Raw genomic sequence first — 6,943 nt, 5'->3', positions numbered from 1 at the left:
GTAAGATCATAAAACAATGCATATCATGATGAAACAATAACATGTTCAGATCTGAGATCATGGCACTCGGGCCCTAGTGACAAGCATTAAGCATAACAAGTTGCAACAATATCATAAAAGTAACATCTACGGATACTAGGTGACATAGGCATCCCAAATGGGCATGCCGAAGATAGTACCCGGAGTTTATTGAAGGCCCACTATCCGAAGAATAAGAAGATTCGGGAGTCCAAGATATATTAAGGAAAGCTAGAGTTGTAATAGGAAGTGTTATTTGTAATCTGGCGGGATGAGTTAGAAACCGTCCCGGACTCTGTAACTTGTACAAAACGAAAACCCTCGGCTCCACCTCCTATATAAGGGGGAGTCGAGGGACAAAGAAAGGATCGAATCTACTGTCAACATAACCCTAGCTTTCATAATCGTCGAGTACTTTTCGCCTGAACCTTCGAGATCTACTTGCCCTCTACTTCTAGCAAAACCCTAGTCTACAATCTGTAGGCATTGACAAGTTAATCCTTTGTCAATTGGTGCCGACCGTGGGAATTAGAGGTTGCAAGGAGCTGATCTCGATGGCACGTTCAAGATCTTCGGCATCGTCAACAGCAAGCAATGCGATGGATCGAGGTAACAAGGGAAAAACCCTAGTCTACAATCTGTAGGCATTGACAAGTTAATCCTTTGTCACTAGGCACCATGCCCTAACAATCTTGTGACTATTACATGATCAATCTCATCCAATCCCTACCATCCCCTTCGGCCTATAGCGGGGGAATTACTCACACATGGATGGGGGAAACATGGCTTGTCGATGGAGAAGCGTCGGTGGTGATGGCGGTGATGATCCCCTCCAATTCCCCGTCCCGGCGGAGTGCCAGAACGGAGATTCTGGTCCCGAGACGGAGTTTCGCGACGGTGGCGGCGTACTGGATGGTTTCTGGCGACTTCGACTTCCCGTCTCGTGTTTTTAGATCGAAACCCTTAAGTAGTCCAAAGGAGGGCGTCGGGGGCCAGCCGAGGCGGCCACACAGTAGGGCGGCACGCCCCCCTCCTAGGCCGCGCCGGCCTAGTGTGTGGGGGCCTCGGGCCCCCACCTGGCTTGCCCTTCTGGCTCCGTCAATATTCTGGGAAAATAGGACCTTTCGCATAAATTCCGAGGATTTTCCTGAAAGTTGGATTTCGCACAAAAACGAGACACCGTGAGCAATTCTCACGAAAACAGCGTTAGTCCGTGTTAGTTGCATCCAAAATACACAAATTAGAGGCAAAACAATAGCAAAAGTGTTCGGAAAAGTAGATATGTTTTGGACGTATCACTGGGATCCGATGAATATTGAATACTATGTTGAGATCGATTATATATTCTTGCCATATGTTATTTGTGATCTTGCATGCTCTCTGTTGCTAGTAGTTGCTCTAGCCAAGTAAATGCTTGTGACTCCAAGAGGGAGTATTTATGCTCGATAGTAGGTTCATGCCTCTAGTTTTCTGGAAGAGTGACAATAACTTATAAGATTATAGATGTGTTGTTGCTATTATGGAGAAAAACAACAATGTTTTATCCAAGGGTAATTATATTGTTTACTTTACACACATTGCTTAATGCGATAATATGTTGCTTGCAACTTTATACTAGAAGGGTTCGGACGATAACCGGAAGGTGGATTATTAGTCATAGACGCAGTTGGATTACGGTCTATGTATTATGTTGTAATGCCCAAACGAATCTCATAGTAATCATCTTGTCATGTATGGTCGGTATTCTGTCAATTGCCCAACTGTAATTTGTTCACCTAGCATGTTATTTATCTTTATGGAGAGACACCTCTAGTGAACTGTGGACCCTGGTTCTTTCTCTTACACTAATACAATCATCTTGTTATGTTTACTTTCTGCAAGCACTGTAGTCTTTAATTACTGCAAACATCTCTTTGCACTTGATACGTTTAATCCTTTGTGTTCAGCAAAACCGGTGAGATTGACAATCTCACTGTAAGTTGGGGCAAAGTATTTCGGTTGTGTGTAGGTCCCACGTTGTTGCTGACGCTGATAGTGCGCCCTGCCACTAGTCAGCTAGCAACACCTTCAGAAGTCACGTGTTTCTCCTACTGGTCGATTAAATCTTGGTTTCTTACTGAGGGAAAACTTGTTGTTATGCTCATCATACCTTCCTCTTGGGGTTCCCCAATGGTGTGCAATGTGGGCTCATCAAGCTCTTTTTCTGGCGCCCTTGCCGGGGAGAAAGAGGATTTCTGCAACTCATCTCCAATCTCTTTACTTTGTTATAGTTTTGCTTAGTTTATTTTTTTATTTGCTTCATTATATCAAAAACACAAAAAATAGTTTCTATCATAGCTATTATTTCTGTTGCTTTGTTTTAATTTTACTAAAATGGGTTCTGCTGAAAATACTAAGTTGTGTGACTTTACTAGGACAAACAACAATGATTTTATTTGTACACCTATTGCTCCACCTGCTCCTGCAGTAGCTTTCTCTGAAATTAAACCTGCTTTGTTAAATCTTGTTATGAAAGAGCAATTTTCTGGTGTTAGTATTGATGATGCTGCTTCTCACCTTAATAATTTTTGTTGAACTTTGTGAGATGTAAAAATATAAGGATGTAGATGGTGACATTATAAAACTGAAATTGTTTCCTTTCTCTTTGAGAGGGAGAGCTAAAGATTGGTTGCTATCTTTTCCTAGAAATAGTATATTCTTGGGTTAAATGCAAAGATGCTTTTATTGGAAAATATTATCCTCCTTCTAAGATTATATCTTTGAGAAGTGACATAATTAAATTTAGAAATTTTGATAATGAACATGTTGCTCAAGCTTGGGAAAGAATGAAATCTCTGGTAAAGAATTGTCCCACTCATGGACTGACTACTTGGATGATCATCCAAACTTTTTATGCAGGACTAAATTTTTCTTCAAGAAACCTTCTGGATTCAGCTACTGGAGGTACCTTTATGTCCATTACTTTGGGGGCTGTAAAAAAATCCATGATGATATGATGATAAATTATTCTAAATGGCACACCGAGAGGGCTCCACAAGGTAAGAAGGAAATTATGTCGAACAAACCTCCTCCTTGAGTGATAAGATTGATACTATTATGTCTATGCTTGTTAATGGTAAAGCTCATGTTCATCCAAATAATATTCCGTTAGCTTCTTTGGTTGCTCAAGAAGAACATGATGATGTGAATTTCATTAAAGAAATTCAACAATAATGCTTATATGAATAATTTTAGTAGCAACAATTATATGGCATATCCTTCTAATAGTGACAATGGTTATTATGGTAGATCTATGCCTAGTGGGAAAAGATTTTAGAAGTTGAAAAGACCACTAAGAACTTTATGCAAATGCAATATGTCCAAAATAAAGTGTTCACTAAAACCATGGAAGAACAATCTGCTATGTTGAAAAATATTAGCCATCAACTTGAGAATTTAAATAGGGAAATTTCTGGTTTGCAAGTCAAAATTTCCAATGCTGAAACCTGTATTTCATCCTTGTCTGAAGCACAAACTTCTTTGATTAATAAAATGGCTGCTAAACCTATAACTATGGATTAAAATCCCTTTGCTACTTCAAATTCCATTCAAGTTAGAATTAATGAAAATGTTAGGATGTTGGCGGAATTGCATGCTAGGTGGGAAAGAGAAGATGAAATTGCTAGAAATAATATTTTGACTAAACTTTGTACCAACGCCACCACCAGTAGAAATGAAGTCTCAAATGCTAGCCACTCTCCTACTATTAATGGTAAAATAATTGGTGTAGGAAAAGTCCCCGCTCCTTCTACAAAATTGTCAAGAACCACTGAAATTGTTTGTGATAAGTGTTTTGAAATTTTTTGGTGTATGTGAGACAATAGTACTCTTACCTTTGATAATAATGACTTGATTTTGATGATTGCAATATCTCTGAAGTAACTAAGTTCTTACAAAAGCTCGTTAGAAGTCCTAATGCTAGTGCTATAAATATGGCTTTCACGAAGCATATTACAAATGCTCTCATGCAAATTAGAGAAGAGAAATTAAAACATGAAGCTTCCATTCCTAAAAAGTTAGAAGATGGCTGGGAGCCCATCATTAAGATGAAAGTAGATGGCTTTGATTGCAATGTTTTATGTGATCTTGGTACAAGTATTTCTGTCATGCCTAGAAAAATTCATGATATGCTTGATTTGCCACCGTTGGAACAATGTTACTTAGATGTTCATCTTATTGATATTGAAACAAAAAAAACCTTTGGGGAGAGTTGATAATATTCTTATTATGGTTAACAATAAACTTGTCCCCGTTGATTTTGTTGTTTTGGATATTGAATGCAATACTTCTTGTCCAATTATTTTGGGAAGACCGTTTGTTAGAACTGTTGGTGCTGTATTGATATAAGAGATGTGATTATTAAATATCAATTCCCACTCAAGAAAAGTATGGAACACTTCCCTCGTAAATAAAGAAGTCACCTTATTACTCTATAATTAGAACAAATTATGATGTTGATGCTTCTTTACTTGATAATACTTGATGCTCGCTCTTTTTCTGCGCCTAGCTAAAAGGCGTTAAAGAAAAGCACTCTTGAGAGATAACCCATGTTTTATTTACAATAATTTTTCTTTTTGTTGAGTATTGGAAGTTATTACCTCTGTAATAACCTCTCCTTATCATTTTTATTTCATTTTTGTGCCAAGAATAGCCTCTAATAAGAAGAAAGTAAGATTTGGGGAAGTTGTTATCCTGAAAACAGATTTTGTGTTGTTACCATAAAAATTCGTAAACATAGCAAGAGCGTAATTTTGAGCTGTAATTTTTCATGCATATGCCCCAGGTTATTATCTAACTTTCGTTAGCTTACCACTTTTCGAGATAAGCAACAGAGGATTTTAGAAAAAATCGATCTTTACCTCATGTTCTGTTTTGACAAATTTCTGCACTATTTGCATCTGCCTCTTAATTTTTTTGAGTTATTTTGATCAAAGAGCTTTTTGAAGAGTTGCTACAGTAGCTAATGCTTTAATAGATGTTTGATATATGTAAGTACTGAACCCAAGTGGATTTGTTTATTTTGATTGTACTAATGCTGCTAATAAAGAATTGTGTGAAGTTTTGTATGAAGGAAGTTTTCAAGTGTAGGGAGAGAAGAATGATGTGATGAGATGAAGAATGGACAAAAGCTCAAGCTTGGGGATGCCCCTGCACACTAAAAAATATTCAAGAGGTACAAGCGTCAAAGCTTGGGGATGCCCAAGGCATCCCCTCTTCATCAACAAAGCAACAAGTTAACTCTCTGTGCACTATATTTTTATTGCTTCATGCACTATGTGTTGTTCTTGGAGCGTCTTTATTTTTGTTTTGTTTTGTTTTGTTTTCTGTAGCATATGTTGGATCCTGGCACATTTGTTTTGGAGAAAGACCCGCTCCTTTTTAATTGCATAGAACGCTCTAGTTTTGTTGTTATTGTTCTGTGAGTGTTCTAGTGTTTGGGTACTACGTTTAGCTCTTGTTCTTTCACTTGAATTATGTTCAGAGCTCGTTAGTATTATTTATTTATGTATTATTAGCTCTATGTTCCATATGATTTTCATCTCTGAGAGTTATTTCAAATAAGTTGATTGGTGGAGACGAGTAAAAAGTTTCATGTCTATAGTGATGCAAAAGGAAGCTTGTCTAGACTGTGGCACAAACTTTGGCATGTCATGTCGGATGTTATTCTTGTCATATGCTTAGTATTTATTGTTGTAGCATGACTTTTCTCAAATAGTTGAGAGTGCATAATGTGTCACTGAAATAATCATGTGCTGTTTCTATTATACAAAGCATAATATTGTGGTATTCTCCTTTGACGCTTTATTGGGTTGACTTGGCACATGCTTATACCATGATATGACTATAACCAGTCAATTAAAGCCTTTATGATCATTTAGTTTTTGACTTGTAATTTCACTTTATGTTTTGATTAATAATGTTTTATCGCTATGCATGATTATGACCATTATTGCTCTCTTAGTTGGTCGCTCTCAGTCTTTTGCTAGCCTCCGCCTGTACTGAGTATAAGCTCTACTCGTGCATCCAACCACTAGAAACCAAAGTTTGCCAATTGTGTCCACCATATCTACCTAGTAGCATTATTGCTATTCCAAGTATGTTCATCATGTTTTTATCTTCCAAATTAAATTTTGGCATGAGAAAATTAGTTAGTAATGCTCTCACGAATTTGATGGCACATTTACTTTCTTGCACTTAATTAACTTGATCATTGTGATTATCTTATGAAGTTTATATTTGCAAATTGCGAGTTGGGAGTTAGCACAACCATGCTTACATGGGGAACGCTTTCAACATTGCACTTATTCGTATTTAGTTGATGTCATGTTCTTTTGTTTATGGATGCCTAGCGGTGCAAAATAAAATGAAAACTTGTAAGTCCATGAAGTTTGTACATATATGTTAGAGAAACGCATAGGCCTCTAAACTAAGCCATGCATTATTTATGGTGGAAATTTACAGCGAACCATAGTGGGCATTCTATGAAGCATCTTCAATAAAAGGATTGCTGATATGCCCATAGTAAATAAAAGGATTGCTGATATGCCCATTGTCTGTTTTTCTTGCCATTTTTGCATGGGATTGCTCCTATGCAGGAGTAATTCCATATCATGGGGCATGAGGTATCCCGTTGGCGGTTCTCGATGATACATGTATACTTACAATGACAAGATCTTATTTGGAACCTAAATTGAGTAGCATGAGGCTTAGGTACTCGTATTCAAGGGGCACGAGATTTTCAACTTGTGATTTGTCAAGCATATAACTCATATTTGCCCTCACATTATCTATAACCATTCAAGATGCTTATGATAGGGGCAATGAGAGCTTGAAGCTAATGAGTACCATAATTTTTTAAGGTTTATAAAACTTGTTAATCTTGCTT

This window comes from Lolium rigidum, chromosome 7 (assembly GCF_022539505.1).
Source record: "Lolium rigidum isolate FL_2022 chromosome 7, APGP_CSIRO_Lrig_0.1, whole genome shotgun sequence".
Classification (NCBI taxonomy): domain Eukaryota; kingdom Viridiplantae; phylum Streptophyta; class Magnoliopsida; order Poales; family Poaceae; genus Lolium; species Lolium rigidum.
The sequence above is the reverse complement of the archived record's forward strand: the minus strand, read 5'-3'. Positions refer to the sequence as shown.